We start from the raw sequence: 19,280 nt of genomic DNA, 5'->3' as shown, positions 1-19,280 counted from the left end.
CACTACACCGATTGGGCAGGAGCAAGATTATGCGATTAACAGCTGGCCGCAGCTGCAACCTCTGCTGGTAAGGCTTAGCTGGCCTGCAGGGAGAGCAGCAAAACATGAATTTCTAATTGTCGGAAAACTACGTCACTGAGAAATGTGCCAGAATTGCTTCTGTTGAACTAAGGTCAAATTATTAACGAGGGTCATGAGGCTGTTGTTTGGGTCTACAACCGTAACATTGGTATTATGCATTACTGAATTCATTATAACTGCTGCACCCTGCTTTACCTTGCACACTAATATCCACGCCTGCCCTCCTATATTAATTTTACATCACTCCCTAGCAGCACCAATGTATTAATGCATGGCCAGCCATATCTCGTATCCACACGTAAAATAAGTCAAAAGCACGTGGAAATATTTCGTCACTCAGGTATAAGAGTCTACATAAACTGAGTAGAAGAAAGCCACGGGAAGAGTTGTCCCAATTCTTTATGTCCCGAAGCTGCGGCATTTCGTGCGAGTGTAGATTCAGCATCTGAGCAGACTGTTACAGTCAGATGCGTTGTGAATGTGGCAGCCGACATTGAGCATGGGATGATAATCGATGCAATACGCTTGGGTCATACAGTACTGGAGACTGTCCATTATAATTATCCGGGCTGTTATGCCGTGGTCGGTTGATGAATTCTGTGGTGATTCCCAACGTTTCGTCTCCGACTGCGGGAGACATCTTCAAGGGGGTCCGTAGCTAGATGGAAGGTCCAACACACACACACTGGCTCGCTCAGGTCTTAGGCGCTGCAGGCATGGGCTGTGCGGCTGCTCCCGGCGGAGGTTCGAGTCCTCCCTCGGGCATAGGTGTGTGTGTTTGTCCGTAGGATAATTTAGGTTAAGTAGTGTGTAAGTTTAGGGACTGATGACCTTAGCAGTTAAGTCCCATAAGATTTCACACACATTTGAACATTCTGTGTAATTTTTTTTTAGATCAAAAAAGCATCTGTAAAATCTACAAAGGAAGAAGCAATGAAGGTTAGGGCTTGAACGCCGACGAAGTCTTTAGAGACGGAGGACAAGCTTACGTTCCAATAATTCGATATATCCCTGAGTTTTTTTGTCAACAAAAGAGGAATAAGATGATTTGTTGGTCTAGAACATTTATATAGTACTACCTGAGTATCCGGTGTTGCCCAAGTACATATTTATTCTAATGTTCTGCTAGTGTGTCTCATCCTTCCACCTCTCTCGTCCACTTCCTCCTCCTTCCTCTCTCTGCCCACCTCTTCCTCGTCCCTGCCTCTGTCCATTTCATTCTCTTTCCTTTCTCTGTCCATCTATTCCTCTCCCTTCTCTCTGTCCACTTCCTCTATCTCTGTCCATTCCTCTTCCAGCCTCTCTCAGTCCATCTGCTCATCCCCATCTTTCCCTTCTCGCTGTCCATTTCCTCCTAGCACCTCTCTCTGTTCATCACTCCTTTCCTTTTTCGCCGACCGCTGTGGAAGAGCGGTTCTAGGTGCTTCAGTCCGGAACCGCGCTGCTGCTACGGTCGCAGGTTCGAATCCTGTCTCGGGCATGGATGTGTGTGATGTCCTGAGGTCAGTTACGTTTAAGTAGTTCTAAGCCTAGGGGACTGATGACCTCGGATATTAAGTCCCATAGTGCTTAGAGCTATTTGAACCATTTTTTCCTTTGTCCATCTCCTCCTTTCCCCTTTCTCTGTCCATCTCCATCTCTCCCACTGTGGGATTCGCATGCTGCCCGAAAGATGGAGGAAAGTAGTGGCCAGCGATGGCCAACACACCGAACCGTAAATTTTTTGGAACTTCGAGAAAAACGGCGAAAGCAAAGTTGTAGGCCTAATACATTATTGGATTCAGATCTGGGGACCTCGCCACTGGATTTTACCCGTTAATCTTCAGTGGCCCTCGCTATACTCTGTGGTACGGCGTCAGTTACCTGCCAGGAGATTGTTCGCGTGTCCGGCCTAGCCCGCAGGAGACGAGCCACAGGCGAAGTTTATTATGTGGGGGAAGGCTGCGACCCCGATCGGTTCTTTACGCAGTCCCGGGCAGCGGGAGCCGCGCGCCGTCAGCGGCGACTCGGCGCTTTACGCCGGCAGTAAACTCGCGTCGCTGACGTGCCAATGGCGGCGAGCGCAGATAGCCGCGCCGGCGCGCCGCAGCCCGTGAATCTGTCCGCTCGGCCTCCGCTCTGGACCGCCGACTCCTCCAGACTTAACGCCGCGGACTACCCGCGCGCGCGCTCGTAGGTGCGTAGCGGGGCCGGTTAGTTATTTGTAGAGCAGCCTGCCGACAAGGATCGTCCGCTGCTCACAGGGCTTTATCGAGAATCAAAGCAACTTCTGCCGACGCGAGTTATTTAATGAATAGTATCCTTGTCTCTTTGCAGCGCTGGTCGGTAACTTCTGCTAACGAATAGAGGAAGGACTCCGTTTCCACAATCCCTACTCGTATGTCTGGAGCAAGGGAGAGTTTGCAGTGTTGGTCGTTGCATTATGAGCAGCGGTCTGACTTGTGGCATAACGCATTCCATGCAGATTTTATGCGATAGCTGGGCACTTGTGGAATCTACGCGTTGGGAAAGGAAGAAGGAATGAAGAAGTTTGAAGGCCTGTCGACGACAAAGTCATCAGAGATGGGAGACAAGCTCCCGTTCCAACAATTCGTTACATCGTTGATTTTTTTCAGTCGACAAAACGGCTTTTTGGACAGGAGTAATATGATTTGTTTTCATCTCTTTGGTCTAGAATATTTATGTAGCATTTGTCAGTCACCTTTGGAACGTACTGAATAAGGACCTTTCGCGTGTTGGAAAGCATTGAACATCCGTCCTGGTGAATGAAATCGCTTCCTTTTTCTTCCTCTTCCAGGAGCATAGCTCTTCCAGCCAGTCCTTTCATTGTTGTCTGGCTTCTGGCGTGAAATGACACCACCTACAGTAGCATATGACCTTTCGCGTGTTGGAAAGCATTGAACATCCATCCTGGTGAATGAAATCGCTTCCTTTTCCTTCCTCTTCCAGGAGCATAGCTCTTTCAGCCAGTCCTTTCATTGTTGTCTGGCTTCTGGCGTGAAATGACACCACCTACAGTAGCATATGAACTTACAAAAGATTGCTGAGTAATTCATTTTATTATTTGATTTTTACCAGCATTCAATAAACGTTGCATCCATCTAGTATATAGCTCTTTTATATGAGGGTTGGAACTTTTAACAGCCGGCCGGAGTAGACGAGCGGTTCTAGGTGCTTCAGTCTGGACCGCGCGACCGATACGGTCGCAGGTTCGAATCCTGCCTCGGGCATTAATGTGTGTGATGTCCTTAGGTTAGTTAGGTTTAGTTAGTTCTAAGTTCTAGGGGACTGATGACCTCTGATGTTAAGTTCCATAGTGCTCAGAGCCATTTGAACCATTTTGTCATCACTTCTGCCTCTAAGCTGTTCATTTTTAGAATACAACCTACGACCGGCTTAGAGACAGAAGTGATGACGCATTCGACAGACGTCGGATCAACTGCTTTCCTTCGTCTGCCACAGCACTTCAAAAGAACCTGTCTTTCCAATGCTGCAATCTTTTTCACCAGTCCCTTAGGAGACATCGAACTAATGTCTTTTTTCCTACCTTTGAGTGTCCGGAACTTCTGCAAGGCCACTGTCGCACAGTCAGCGTTCTTGGGAAGTTCTGCAGGGCTACTGGCGCACAGTCAACGTTACAAGAACGTTGACTTTACCAACAGCCTGAGATCCTTCATGGTGACAGACATATTGGGCATCTGGGACGCTAACTGAGCTGCCCATCTACTGTTGTGAATATTCTTACGCTTACAGAACATCTATTGGTTATATTTTAGTGATTTTTTTCCCGTGACGTTTCCCCTGCGTCAATAGTAAACAGTTCAAATGTGACGTCATTCTGAGCAGTGGTTCTCCTTTCACTGCGTTTTGAAACTGCAACTTTAGTTATGGACACCCTGTACATTGTAGGCCTACGTAATAAACTCTCCATTTATACATAACATGATTGTTGTGTTTTCATGAAGGCTTATTAAGGTTTTAATTAAATGGACTAGATATGTTCTTCAATACGCTCCACAGTTTTGTTCTCTATTTCCAGGAGTAAATTAAACAAGAGCTGTAAAGCTTCCATATCGTTGTCCTGCCGGCAATGAACTCTGTGAAAACAAACTGAAACGGACAGGTGTAGTCATAATATCCTCTGCATCGCTGAAGCGATTCAAGTAGTGAGGCATGTGAACCGAGCGCTGCCGCTAGATGCTTCGGAACTGACGTAACTAAAAGCTCAAGATCTGTAAGTGGCGATGCTCCTGAGATACCGCCGGGATAGTGGCTTTGAAGAGAACACGTCCGATTCCTTTCCACTTTCGCCCTACATCAGACCGTGTGCTCCATCCCTACTGACCTTATCGTTGATGGGGCTTTAAAACCGTGTCTTCCTTCCGTTGTCTGCTGAAGTATTGCAATAACTACGATCGTTTACAATGGACAGGAGTACCTTTCCACGGAAAGCAACGAAAATTTTCGTTAAAACTTCGAAAATGTGTTAAATGCAGAGCTCTTTTATTGAGTTTGGCAATCAATTTCTGCCCCCGACAGATCAGTCACATCTACATCTACATCCATACTCCGCAAGCCACGTGACGGTGTGTGGTGGAGGGTACCCTGAGTACCTCTATCGGTTCTCCCTTCTATTCCAGTCTCGTATTGTTTGTGGAAAGAAGGATTGTCAGTATGCTTCTGTGTGGGCTCTAATCTCTCTGATTTTATCCTCATGGTCTCTTCGCGAGATATACGTAGGAGGGAGCAATATACTGCTTGACTCTTCAGTGAAGATATGTTCTCGAAACTTTAACAAAATCCCGTACCGAGCTACTGAGCGTCTCTCCTGCAGTCTTCCACTGGAGTTTATCTATCATCTCCGTAACGCTTTCGCGATTACTAAATGATCCTGTAACGAAGCGCGCTGCTCTCCGTTGGATCTTCTCTATCTCTCCTATCAACCCTATCTGGTACGGATCCCACACTGCTGAACAGTAATCAAGCAGTGGGCGAACAAGCGTTCTGTAACCTACTTCCTTTGTTTACGGATTGCATTTCCTTAGGATTCTTCCAATGAATCTCAGTCTGGCATCTGCTTTACCGACGATCAACTTTTTATGAGCATTCCATTTTAAATCACTCCTAATGCGTACTTCAAAATGGCTCTGAGCACTATGGGACTTAACATCTATGGTCATCAGTCCCCTAGAACTTAGAACTACTTAAACCTAACTAACCTAAGGACATCACACACATCCATGCCCAAGGCAGGATTCGAACCTGCGACTGTAGCAGTCGCGCGGTTCCGGACTGAGCGCCTAGAACCGCTAGACCACCGCGGCCGGCTAATGCGTACTCCCAGATAATTTATAGAATTAACTGGTTCCAGTTGCTGACCTGCTATTTTGTAACTAAATGATAAGGGAACTATCTTTCTATATATTGCAGCACATTACACTTGTCTACATTGAGATTCAATTGCCATTCCCTGCACCATGCGTCAATTCGCTGCAGATCCTCCTGCATTTCAGTACAATTTTCCATTGTTACAACCTCTCGATACACCACAGCATCATCCGCAAAAAGCCTCAGTGAACTTCCGATGTCATCCACAAGGTCATTTATGTATATTGTGAATAGCAACGGTCCTATGACACTCCCCTGCGGCACACCTGAAATCACTCTTACTTCGGAAGACTTCTCTCCATTGAGAATGACATGCTGCGTTCTGTTATCTAGGAACTCTTCAATCCAATCACACAATTGGTCTGATAGTCCATATGCTCTTACTTTGTTCATTAAACGACTGTGCCAAATAGCTCGAAATAATGCCGTTTGTTGGAGCTAAGGCCTCTAGCACAGTCAATTTCAACTCCCTTATGCCACGTTTGTGTGGTAATTAATAGAGGTGCACATGTAGCCCATTTTTGAGCTGTTATCAGGAAAAGATTTATGGCTTGAGGATAAAAGTTGCAACTTTCATTTACAAGAATGTAGCTGTTTCTGTGGTGTCACAGCCAGACACCACACTTGCTAGGTGGTAGCCTTTAAAACGGCCGCGGTCCATTAGTATACGCCGGACCCGCGTGTCGCCACTGTCAGTGATAGCAGAACGAGCGCCACCACACGGCAGGTCTAGAGAGACGTACTAGCACTCGCCCCAATTGTACAGCCGACGTAGCTAGCTACAGTTCACTGACCAATACGCTCTCATTTGCCGAGACGATAGTTAGCATAGCCTTCAGCTACATTTGCTACGACCTAGCAAGGCGCCGTATTCAGTTGATATTGAGATTCTATTAATGTATCATCAAGAGCAATGTTCTACAAATGTGGATTAAAGTTAAGTATTCCAGAAGCTACGTACTTTTTTCTTTATAGCATTCATTACGTATCCTGTTTCAGTCCTCACGCCAGACTGCGTGAGTTTAAGCGCGTGCCTTTCGGCTTCCTCTCATTGTGTCTAGGCTGTCTTGTCTAGACACAACAGTTTCAATACTCTAGTTAAAAATACTGTACCCCATTTTGTCATTCTTGTTAGCTTTAACGTGGAATGAAAATGAAACATTATATTTTCCTGACACTGTCGGATTGGGGCGATCTGAACGATAACTGAAGATAACTTCAGGTCGCTACAAAAGTATTTTGTTGGATGATCGGCTTCGACAGAGCAATACTGTCATTTTCACTATCAGATCTTATCGTTCAAAAATGACTCCGAGCACTATGGGACTTAACATCTATGGTCATCAGTGCCCTAGAACTTAGAACTACTTAAACCTAACGAACCTAAGGACAGCACACAACACCCAGTCATCACGAGGCAGAGAAAATCCCTGACGCCGCCGGGAATCGAATCAGATCTTATGTTTCTGAATTTTTACATAAACCTAAGATCTGATGATTACAGAAAAGCTCTGTCAAAACTGGTCTTTCAGAAAGTGCTTATTTACGATCTTGGCCTGTGAAATTTTCTTCAGTTAAGAAAATAAAACAATTTAATTATTAGAGATTCATGCTAGATTACCTTTTGGTTGACAGTCTAGCGTAACTATATTCACTATCTGATCATATGTATCCGGACAACTATTAGAGGGTATTAATATGGTGCGTGTCCACACTTCACTTTTATGATGGCTTGAACTCTGCTGGGGACATTCATGTGGTTGTCTGAATGTTTGTCGATGAATGGCAGCCCATTCTTCCTCAAGAGCCGAAACTAGGGATGTGTTTGGCCGCTGGAGCAAAGGCGACGTTCTAACTCATCCAAAGTTTCCCAGAATGAGATTTTCGTTCTGCAGCGGAGTGTGCGCTGATATGAAACTTCCTGGCAGATAAAAACTGTGTACCAGTCCGAGACTCGAACTCGGGACCTTTGCCTTTCGCGGGCAAGTGCTCTACCAACTGAGCTACCCAAGCACAACTCACGCCCCGTCCTTGCAGCTTTACTTCTGCAAAGGTCCCGAGTTCGAGTCTCGGTCAGGCACACAGTTTTAATCTGCCAGGAAGTTTCATCCAAAGGTGTTCCACTGGGTTAAAGTCGCGACTCTGGATAGAGAAATCCATTTTACGAGTGTTACTATCCACAAACCATCGCGTCACAGATGACGCCTTACAACTTTGCCACGCTGATAGAGTCATCGTTTCCGAACTGTTCCTATACCGTACGCAAAACACAATGCCGTAAAATGTATTCATATCCGTCCGCATCTATCGGTTTCTTGAGCACAATAGGCGGACCATACCATAAATACCGTGTACTTTAAGACGACCTCCTCCGTACTTCACTATTGGAGACACACATGATGGCAGGCAACGTTCTCCAGGCATTCGCCAAACCCAAAACCCTCCATTGGATCATTGGACTATCACAGGGTATAGCGTGATTCATCACTCTAACTGACTTGATTCCAGTCCTCCACTATCCAGTGGCGTCGCTTAGCACTGAGTGTAGCTTATGAGGAGCTGTGTTACACAATCATTGTGATAGCTGGATTGCTGGTACCACTCTGGAACTCAAGATTCCTTCAATCCTTCGCAATGCTACACGGCCCCTGGTGGTCCAGTACATGATACCTGCGTGGTCTTGATTTAGCTGTGGTTGTTGCTTCTCTTTTACCACTTCACTATCACATCAACAACAGTTAAATTGGGCAGCTTTAGAGAGCATAAAATGTTACTAAGGAATCTGTTACTCGCGAGACATCCAATGGCTAGTCGAGGACACTGAAACCCCCTGACCGACCTATTACGCCCTCCCCCCTCCGCCCTCTTTTACGGTTGCGGGTCCACTTCTCGTGACTTCTAGTGGTCAGTTACTCATTATGGATGTCCGGATACTTTTGCTCAGATACTGTGTCTGGTATCATTGTTACATCGTCTATGAACGGTCTTCAGTTCGAAGACAGATTTGATGCAGATCTCAACGCTAGTCTATCATGTACAAGCCCACTCATCTCTACATAACCCACACTTCCCTGAAACATCAAATTGATTACTTTTTTAATTCATCAGGATGGTCCTAATAATCGATCCTTTCTTTTACTCGTGCCGTAAATTTATTTTCTCTCGGTTAGACTCAGTACGTCCCCATTAGTTATCGAATCTATTTTTCTGATCTTCGGCATTATTCTGGCTACGTGTGAAATATGTTGTAAGCGTACTTTCCTAACATTCCTCGTACTGAAACCTCCTGGTAGTTCAAAATTGTGTGCCGGACCGGGAGCCGAACATGGTACTTTTGCCTTTAGCGGGCAAGTACTCTAGCACTAAGCTATCCAAGCACGACGCACGACCCATTCTCACAGGAATACCTCATCTACTACCTTCCAAACTTCACGGAAGTTCTCCTGCATACCTTGAGGGACCGGGACTAGTACCTATGCTTTTACAAAGAGTACAGCTTTGGCCTCTTACGTAGGTTGCATTTTTCACGATTCTCTCGCCCAGTGCAACGTACTAAGTGACTGGAAAAAAGGAGCCGGTGGCTCGAGTACGTAAGAAGGGTAAAAGAACGGCCCCGAACAATTACAGACCAATATCCGTAACGTAGGTTTGCTGCACAATTATCGATTCTCTGTCGAATATAGTAAGTTTCCTACAGACCAGGAAGCTTATGTCCACGAATCACCACGGTTTTCGAAAGCATCTATCGTTTGAAACTCAGCTTGATCTTTTTTTCACATGAGACACTGCGAACTGTAGATGAAGGGCTACAAGCAGGTTCCATTTTTCTAGATTTGGGGAAATCATTTGACATGATGTCCCACTGCAGATCTTTAGCGAAGGTACGAGCAGGTTTCCAGGTATGTGGGTGGCTGGAAGACTTGTTAAGAAACAGAAACCAGTACGTTGTCTTCGGCGGCGAGTGTTCATCAGAGAAAAGTTATCGTCAAGAGTGCCACAGGTAAGTGTGACAGGACTATATAGGCTTAAATGATCTGGCGGACACGGTGGGCAGCAATCTGCGGTTGTTTGCCGATGATGCGGGGAGGTGTTGCCGCGCGGGATAGCCGCGCGGTCTGAGACGCCTTGTCATGGTGCGTGAGGCTGCCCCCGTCGGAGGTTCGAGTCCTCCCTCGGGCATGGGTGTGTGTGTTGTCCATACCGTAAGTTAGTTTAAGTTAGATTAAGTAGTGTGTAGGCTTAGGGACCGGTGACCTTAGCAGTTTGGCCCCGTAAGACCTTACCGCAAATTTCCAAAATTTCCGGGAAGGTGTAAAGTTGAGTGACTGTAGAAGGATACAAGGTGACTTAGACAAAATTTCTAGTTGGTGTGATCAATGGCAGCTAGTTCTAAACGTAGAAGAATGTAAGTTAATGCGTATGAGTAGGAAAAATAAAACCTCAGTGTTCGAATACAGAATTAGTAGAGGGTCATTTGATGCAGTCACATCGTTTAGATATCTGGGCGTGACTTTACACAGCGATATGAAATGGAACGAGAATGTGAGGATTGTGGTACGCTAGAGTTATTCGGAGAATTTTAGGAATTATTTATTTAGAGTTATTGGAGAATCTTAGAGAAGTGTGGTTAATCTGTAAAGGAGATACTGTAACCTCTTCCTGTCTACTGATCTCGTGTTTGAGATACAGATCGGATTAAAGCAAGTCATCCAGGCAGTTCAGAGGCGGGCTGCTAGATTTATTACCGGTAGGTTCGAACGTGCAGGTACTACGGAGATGCTTCGTGAACTCAAATGAGAATCCCTGAAGAGAAGGAGACGTTCTTTCGAGGAACATTAATGAGAAATCTGGCATTTTAAGCTGACAGCAAAACGATTCTACTGCCGGCAATATACATTTTGCGTAAGGACCAAGAAGATGATATACGATAAATTAGAACTCGTACGGAGGCCTATGTACTGACGGAAAAAGGTATCGCAATGCCAAGTAGGAGTTGTGAGATATAAACGGAAGTTGTTAGGAGTGTTTCTACATCTGAAAGATGACATCACTTCAACTTTCGCTCCAGTCGCATAAGAGTGGCGCTGGTAGTGCCACTATGAGGATGCAAATCAGTTTTTCTTTAAATACGTTCTACAACGGTCGTGAGCGTTAGCTACTTTTGAGGTAAGGCGAGATGACGCCATTATCAACATCTCACCGAGTTTGAATGAGGTCGTGTAATAGGGCTACGAGAAGCTGCGATACTGCAGAAGGACTTGACGGGAATGTAGCCATCGTACATGACAGCTGGCACAGTTGGTCACCAGAATGTGCGGTCGCAAGAAGACCGGGTGCGCAAGGCCACGTGGCACTTCCTAGAGGTGCAAGACTGTCGTGTTCCGCATGTGGCTCTGGCGCATCGAACTGCACGTGCAGCAGCAATCTGAGCAGCAGTCGGCGCCGCAGTGACAGAACGAACTGTTACAAATCGGTTAATTCAAGGGCAGCACAGAGGCAGGCGCCCCATAGTGTGCTTTCCACTTACCCCTAACCACTGCCATTTACGACTTCAGTGGTGTCAAGCGCGAGTACATTGGAGGGCAGATTGGCGGTCTGTTGTGTTTTCTGACGACAGCTGGTTCTGCCCCGGTGCCAGTGATGGCCATGTATTGGTTAGGAGGAGGCCAGTTGAGGGCCTTCAACCAATTTGGGTAGTAGACACACTGGACACACATCTGGAGATATAGTCTAGGGTCTGGTTATCTCACACACCCTGACTGCAAATCTGTACTTCAATCTGGTGATTCGAACTGCTGCCAGTCGTGAAAAACATTCCAGGTGGTGTTTTCCAACAGGATAACACTCGCCCACAATCGGTGTTGTAACCCAACATACGCTACAGAGCGTCGACATGTTGCCGTGGCCCGCTCGATCGCCAAATTGTCTGCAATCGAGCACATATGGTACACCTGCGGACGACAACTCCAGCGTCATCCACAAACAGCGCTAACTTTTCCAATACCGCCCGACAAAGTGCTACCGGCATGGAACTCCATCCCGCAACCTGACATCCGCCATCTCTACAACACAATGCTTTCACGTTTCCGTGCTTTTATTCAGCATTCTGGCGGTTACACCAGTTATTAATATACCAGCATTTCACATTTGCAATGACTTATCTCGCGCTTACATTAACTTGTGATCTTACAATGTTAATCACTTAAACATGTTACGTACACAAATGTACGAGGGTAATCCCAAAAGTAAGGTCTCCTATTTTTTTATAAGTACATAAACCTGTTTATTTCTACAACGGTTTACATCATTTTACAGCTTGAACATTTAGCTATCTTTCGACATAATCACCATTTCTGTTGATGCATTTTTGTAGACGCTGTTGCAGTTTTAGTATGCCCATGTCATTCCAGTTCGCCGCCATGCTGTTCAGAATGTTATGAACCTCTTCTTTCACCCGCCGGCCGGTGTGGCCGTGCGGTTAAAGGCGCTTCAGTCTGGAACCGCGTGACTGCTACGGTCGCAGGTTCGAATCCTGCCTCGGGCATGGATGTGTGTGATGTCGTTAGGTTTAATTAGTTCTAAGTTCTAGGCGACTGATGACCTCAGAAGTTAAGTCGCATAGTGCTCAGAGCCATTTCTTCTTTCACCTCGTCGTCGGAGCTGTATCTCTGGGACCACAATTAACGCTGACAGGTACCGTGAGACTGAAAAAACTCAAACGGGCAATTCAGAACCGGAGAAGAGGGATGTAGAGCAAGGGCGTACACATTCTCCATGACAACGCTCGCTCACACGCTCGGAAAACCGTTGCTCTCCTGCAACAGTCTCAGTGGAACATAATCACCCACACACCCTATAGTCCTGACTTAGCGCCCAGTGACTATCACCTGTTCCCTAGGTTAAAAGAAAATTTGGCCGGAAAATGATTCGGCTGCGACGACGAGGTGAACTTTCTGAACAGCATGGCGGCCAGCTGGTATGATATGCGCATACAGAAACTGCCACAGCGTCTACAAAAATGAATCGACAGAAATGGTGATTATGTCGAAAAATAGCTGAATGTTCAAGCAGTAAACTGATGTAAACTGTTGTAGAAATAAACAGGTCTATGTACCTATAAAAAATAGGAGAGCTTACTTTTGGGATTACCCTCGTATTTCCCAAATTTCTTTACTTACTCTACATCAATGATTTTTGATTTTGCGATTTTTTCCGCCTTTGTAGATAGTAGCTTTTTCCTCCGTTTCTGAGTGGAACCGAGAAGGAAGTGACTAGTGGTTGTACAGAGTAGCCTCCTTCGCCAGGCACCACGGTGTGTTGGCGGAGTATGTATGTATATACAGATGTAGGTGAAGTAAAGGGACTGCGGATTAGTAACAGTCCAGGTCGTGTCATGTTTGGGTTGCGCAGTCTACTGCCAGCCGCCGCGCGGGACGGACGTGTGGCGCTCAGGAGCTGTGTCGGAGTATAAACAACGCTCAGCATGAGACCAGTGCGGCTCGCGGCCGGACGTCTTTCTTCCACAGACTGTGAGTGACGACAACGACACCACGCAGACAGACGACCAGGAGACCTACGGCCAGATTCGGTTTGCGGTATGGGGAACAGCGCCCCATGTTGGTACCACTGACAGCTGGTTGGTCGTAACAGTCAATGTTTCTGTACTACTCTATCGCAAACTCTCCACCGCAAATTACGTTTAAGCAGTTAACGCTGATGTACATGCACGAGTGATAGGTCACTTTGATTTCATCGCTGATTTTTCCTACTTCCACAAAGTATTTGTTAGTTACGCCTGTATGGGACTGTATTCAAATAGCCCTTTCAAATGCCCAACGAGGATATAAAACAGGCTGTAGCTTCCTCTCGAATTTTCTGCAAATACAAAAGGAGAAATGGTCCACAGACGGAGCATTCAATGCATAAAGGCTAATTCAGCTGCCCCTACTGCTAGGTTTTATGCAGCCCTCAGTGCCTTCAAATATCACGTGCAAGGTTTTCATATTCTCTCGCTCGCTGTGTGCAAACTATTAGTCCTGTAAATAAAATGAACAGAACCTTTTGGTAGCAAATTTCACGTAGTTAACTTTTGGATTAGCATACTTTTTTGGTGGAAACCACAGTTTTTGAGTTATTCAAGAAAAAACGCTTTTGGAGATCATTTTTGTACAGTTTTCTTGAATAATTCGGAAACGGGGGCTTCCTGCGAAATCCCAGAACGAAGTTTAACTTCATTAAATTTCTTACGAAATTGTCCAGTTCGTTTTCTTCTGTAGGACTGTAATTTGCATGAAGGGAACGTGAGGATATGAAAATCTTGCTTGTGGTAGTGGAAGACTTTGCGGGTTGCATAAAACCCAACAGTATGGGCAGCTGAATCACCTTGTATAGTGGTGTAAGAGTTGTGCAGATTGATTTGAAAAAGTATATACCCTCTTACTTGATAGCAAATGGCTGCAAAGCTGTAATTATGTACGAGAGCCAGCCCCACACTTGTGTGACGTGCGCTAGTTTCGACCACCTACTCGCCCAGAACACTGCAGTCATATAAGCACTCAGCTGTCGCGAAAACCTACGAAATCAGACTTCGCAGGCAGAGTCCTTTACTTGCTTAACAGCCGCCCTGTATCATCGGAGGTGGTTGACTGACAGGAGTGGAATGCATCCGCAATAAAAGGACTCAAACCCACCACCAAGTCAACAGGTGCGCTTACCCAGCCTCATGTTACCGCCACAGCCGGTTCGCCATCCACTAGCTCGACGACTATCGCCACTACTCCAGATCCACGCACAGTGCAGGTGAAGAGAGAAAGTCGAACTATACATTCATCTTAAGCATCGACCTCTTCGGGGCTTAGACTCGCGGCACGTGATTCAGCGACAGTCGAGAGGCCAGATCGGTTGCGCTCACCAAGATAACCCTCTGCTGCACAAAGAACTCGTTCTCAGTCTTCGGAGCTCAGAACGTAGCAGCTCATTCGAGCAAAACAGACTTGAACCCAAGGTGTGGATCCCATAGACGGTCGACGCGAGAGACGTACACGTTCGCAGTTTAGAACTGCTACGTAATTTCAGTCTAGAGCACAGCCGTTGCGGAGTGAAAATTCGTACCGGATTCCTCGTTCTTAATCCCCTTCGCCCTCTGCTTTGCTCCCGCAAATCCTTCGCCCCCACGGATGTGAATGAACAAGTGTGTAGGCCCGGCCCGAGACGCGAATTGGGCTTGCACCTGCGCGACCTGCGAGAATCGACCGGGGCGTGTCGTGTTTTGGTTGGCGGGGCACCTGCCCCGAGCCTCGCCCCGTTATAAGGCGGGGCGCGGCGCCGGCCGCGCAGTCACGCGGAACGCACGGCGCGTAGCCGTAGCGCACGCGGGTCGACGCCCGCCGGCTGCGAGCGCGTCTCGCCTCGCACAGCCACCGCCCCGTTGCTGACCACTGCAGGTTTACTCAGCAGGCGCGGGATGAACTCAACACTGTCGATAAATCCGTGGCTACATAATATCAAGTTACAGTGTATTCCAAAACGATTCTTCAGACTGCACAAGACGATACCCGCCACATCAATTAATATACAGAGTGGTCCATTGATTGTGGCCGGGCCAAATATCTCACGAAATAAGCGTCAAACGAAAAAACTACAAAGAACGAAACTTGTCTAGCTTGAAGACGGAAACCAGATGGCACGCTAGATGGCGCTGCCATAGGTCAAGCGGATATCAACTGATGTTTTTTTTTAAATGGGAACCCCCATTTTTATTACATATTCTTGTAGTACGTAAAGATATATGAATGTTTTAGTTGGACCACTTTTTCGCTTTGTGATAGATGGTGTTGTAATAGTCACAAACGTATAAGTACGTGGTATCACGTAACATTCCGCCAGTGCGGACGATATTTGCTTCGTCATACATTACCCGTGTTAAAATCAACCGTCTACCAATTGCGGAAAACGTCGATATCGTGTTGATGTATGGCTGTTGTGATCAAAATGCCCAACGGGCGTGTGCTATGTATGCTGCTCGGTATCCTGGACGACGTCATCCAAGTGTCCGGACCGTTCGCCGGATAGTTTCGTTATTTAAGGAAACACCAAGCGTTCAGCCACATGTGAAACGTAGGTAAATGATGATGCCCCAGGTAGGTGTTTTAGCTGCTGTCGCGGCTAAGCCGCACATCAGTAGCCGAGAAATTGCGCGAGATTCGGGAATCTCAAAAACGTCGGTGTTGAGAATGCTACATCAACATCTATTGCACCCGTACCATATTTCTATGCACCAGGAATTGCATGACCACGACTTTGAGCGTCGTGTACAGTTCTGCCACTGGCCGCAAGAGAAATTACGGGACGATGACTGATTTTTTGCACGCGTTCTATTTAGCGACGAAGCGTCATTCACCAGCAGCGGTAACGTAAATCGGCATAATATGCACTATTGGGCAACTGAAAATCCACGATGGCTGCGTCAAGTGGAACATCAGCGACCTTGGCGGGTTAATGTATGGTGCAGCATTATGGGAGGAAGGATAATTGGCCCCCATTTTATCGATGGCAATCAAAATGGTGCAATGTATGCTGATTTCCTACACAACGTTCTGCCGTTGTTACTACAAGATGTTTCACTGTATGACAGAATGGCGATGTACTTCCAACATGATGGATGTCCGGCACATAGCTCGCGTGCGGTTGAAGCAGTATTGAATACCATATTTCATGACAGGTGGACTGGTCGTCGAAGCACCATACCATGGCCCGCACGTTCACCGGATCTGACTTCCCCGGATTTCTTTCTGTGGGGAAAGTTGAAGGATATTTGCCATCGTGATCCACCGACAACGCCTGACAACATGCGTCAGCGCATCGTCAATGCATGTGCGAACATTAGGAAGGCGAACTACTTGCTGTTGAGAGGAATGTCGTTACACGTATTCCCAAATGCATTGAGGTTGACGGACATCATTTTGAGAATTTATTGCATTAATGTGGTATTTACAGGTAATTACGCTATAACAGCCTGCGTTCTCAGAAATGATGAGTTCACAAAGGTACATGTATCACATAGGAGCAACCGAAATAAAATGTTCAAACGTACCTACATTCTGTATTTTGATTTAAAAAACCCACCTGTTACCAACTGTTCGTCTAAAATTGTGAGCCATATATTTGTGACTATTACAGCGCTATCTATCACAAAGCGAAAAAAGTGGTCCAACTAAAACATTCGTATTTCTTTACGTGCTACACGACTATGTAAGAAAAATGGGGGTTCCTATTTTTAAAAAAACGCAGTTGATATCCGTTTTACCTATGGCAGCGCCACCTAGTATGCCAACGATAGCGCCATCTGGTTTCCCCCTTCAAGCTACACGAGTTTCGTTCTTTGTAGTTTTTTCGTTTGATGCTTATTTCGTGAGATATTCGGCCCGGTCACTATCAATGGTCCACCCAGTAGAATCTTGAGGTTAATGTTAACTTACCCATCGAAACTAAAAGTTTACTTTGGCGTCACTTGTAAGTTGTTTACGTGGTTGCTCCTCCTGTATGATGGCTTAACACACGTGGAAGCATTGCCTGTGACACTGAAGATGCATTCTAGACTTTGCTGACGTCGGAATCCCGAATTTTAGTATAATCTCCTATATGCTATGACCCATGCCTCTGGAACCGATTACTGTCCCATTTTCAAAGTCTCTTACACCGCGACCTGCTGCCATATCCACTACACACCTTTGTACAATAGACTACTCAGATATCGAGTTAACACTCGCACCATACACAGCAGCTAGCCACGTTATTCGTGCGTCAAACAAGACACATATTCAAATGGGTCAGCCTTCCCCGTCATATTTGGCCACTAACGAGGAGAACACGGCAAGTGCCATACACCGATTTCCCAGAAAATTGGTGCAGTGAAAGAGGAACCAAAATAAAAAATACTGGTTTCGGCTCATCCTTAGACACTCGAACGTCTCTGAAAAAACACCCGCCAATGTCTTTTAAGGCGCGATACTCTTAGGCCAACTGATGGCGTAGTGACCACCGTCGTGGCCTCTCGCTTTTGCGTCCCGTATTCTATACCCGACAATTGTCTTTATTTATTTTATTTTTGTTTTTGGTTATACACGAATGTCGCTAATCAAGTTAGAGGATACAAGAGCGTTATATTACTTGTAAAATTACAACTGGTTTTCACGATAAGTGGCACACATATATTATATAATATATGGGTGTATGGTATTTTCAGGGGTTACAATCTTTGCAAATAACATTCTTATATTTCATTTTTTCGTTAATTCTCATATTTTTTCCTACTTTTATTTTTTAGGAACATATGGTGCATTCACTTGGATGATACCAATCGTAGAAACATTCCAAACAGAGAAATTCCAAACACGGCGAGTATCGCGCAAAGGCAGCTTTGAAAGAGCATATGAATCTCACTCGGGAAAGAAACATTGTTAACATTGCACAAGATTTCACACGTTGGCAATAATTTCGCGGCAAAACCACACATAGTGGATCACTTTTCCGAAAACTGCTGCTTTCATTGAGTATGAATCAGCTACACCACATGTATTTCATCGAGAACAATTTCAAATAACTTTTCCATTCATTTAGTGACTTTTCGTCTTATTATTCACCAGACGTACTATTAGTTGACGAACACGGACAACGTTATTTCAATCTACATTGGAAAACATCCGTGCAGTACTCTCCTACGAATATGTGTAGATAAATGAGAAACAGAAATAAAAATAATGATCCGATTTGGAACATGGGGAGTAAAAGCGTGAAGCCGCAGCGATGGCCACGCTGCCACCGCTGCGGTTGAATTTTGTATGAAACGACTGAGTATCTTCAGATAAGCCGAGACGCGTGTTCATGTATTGCGTCCCCTCTTCCACTGACAAGGGGAGGCCGCCAATTGTGAAATTCAGATTCAATTCATACTGCGCATGATAAAAGCTCATGGCCAGAGGTGTAATGTGGCAAAGCACCAAGATGCACTTCTCAGCCGTTGTCGAGAAAATCGACAGTTAACAGAAACCGTTGCGGTGAAATACTGTCTACGATTAATAGTTTTCTACAGCGTCGTGGCGCAGCGGTAAGCGCTCGGGTTCGTAATCGGCAGGTCGCCGGATCGAATCTCGCGCCATGCAATTTTTTTTTAGTATTTGTTATTCAAATGTGTCTATACACACACACACACATATATATATATATATATATATATATATATATATATATATATATATATATAATTCCCGGCAATCAGTTGCAACAATTATGCATATAATAAGCTGTTGAACGTCGTTTGTCGTGGAAAAACTGGTACTTCGAACATCATTATGTTTTCCGCAAATAAAGTTGTATTTCACAAGTGTTATTAATTGTCTTCACAATGTTAACCACGTATAGTTAACGGAAGACGTAGAAACGATATTCCGAAATGAATACGTATAACGTAAGTCAAACGTTCGAATTAGAATAGAGACCCCACGAACACAAATTTGCTGTGGCAGGTATGAAATATAAGCTCCGTTACTCACTCGTTACACTTGAAGGACAGATGTTGAACGGGCCGAAGCGAGCCGCCGCATAAAAGCGTAGTTGCCTACTAACTTTGAAAGAAGGTAGATGCGGTCCCTAGCGCAACTTTAACATCGTCGAAAATCAGCGCGGACGTGAGAGCTTTGGTACACCCTGTTAAACAAACGGAAAAATGGAGGCGGTACAATTGGAGAGCGATCCGCCTTCACCAAAATGCATAAGCAATTCATTAATAGTTTATATATATATATATATATATA

The sequence above is a fragment of the Schistocerca piceifrons genome, chromosome 4, assembly GCF_021461385.2.
Source record: "Schistocerca piceifrons isolate TAMUIC-IGC-003096 chromosome 4, iqSchPice1.1, whole genome shotgun sequence".
Taxonomy (NCBI): Eukaryota; Metazoa; Arthropoda; class Insecta; order Orthoptera; family Acrididae; genus Schistocerca; species Schistocerca piceifrons.
The sequence above is the reverse complement of the archived record's forward strand: the minus strand, read 5'-3'. Positions refer to the sequence as shown.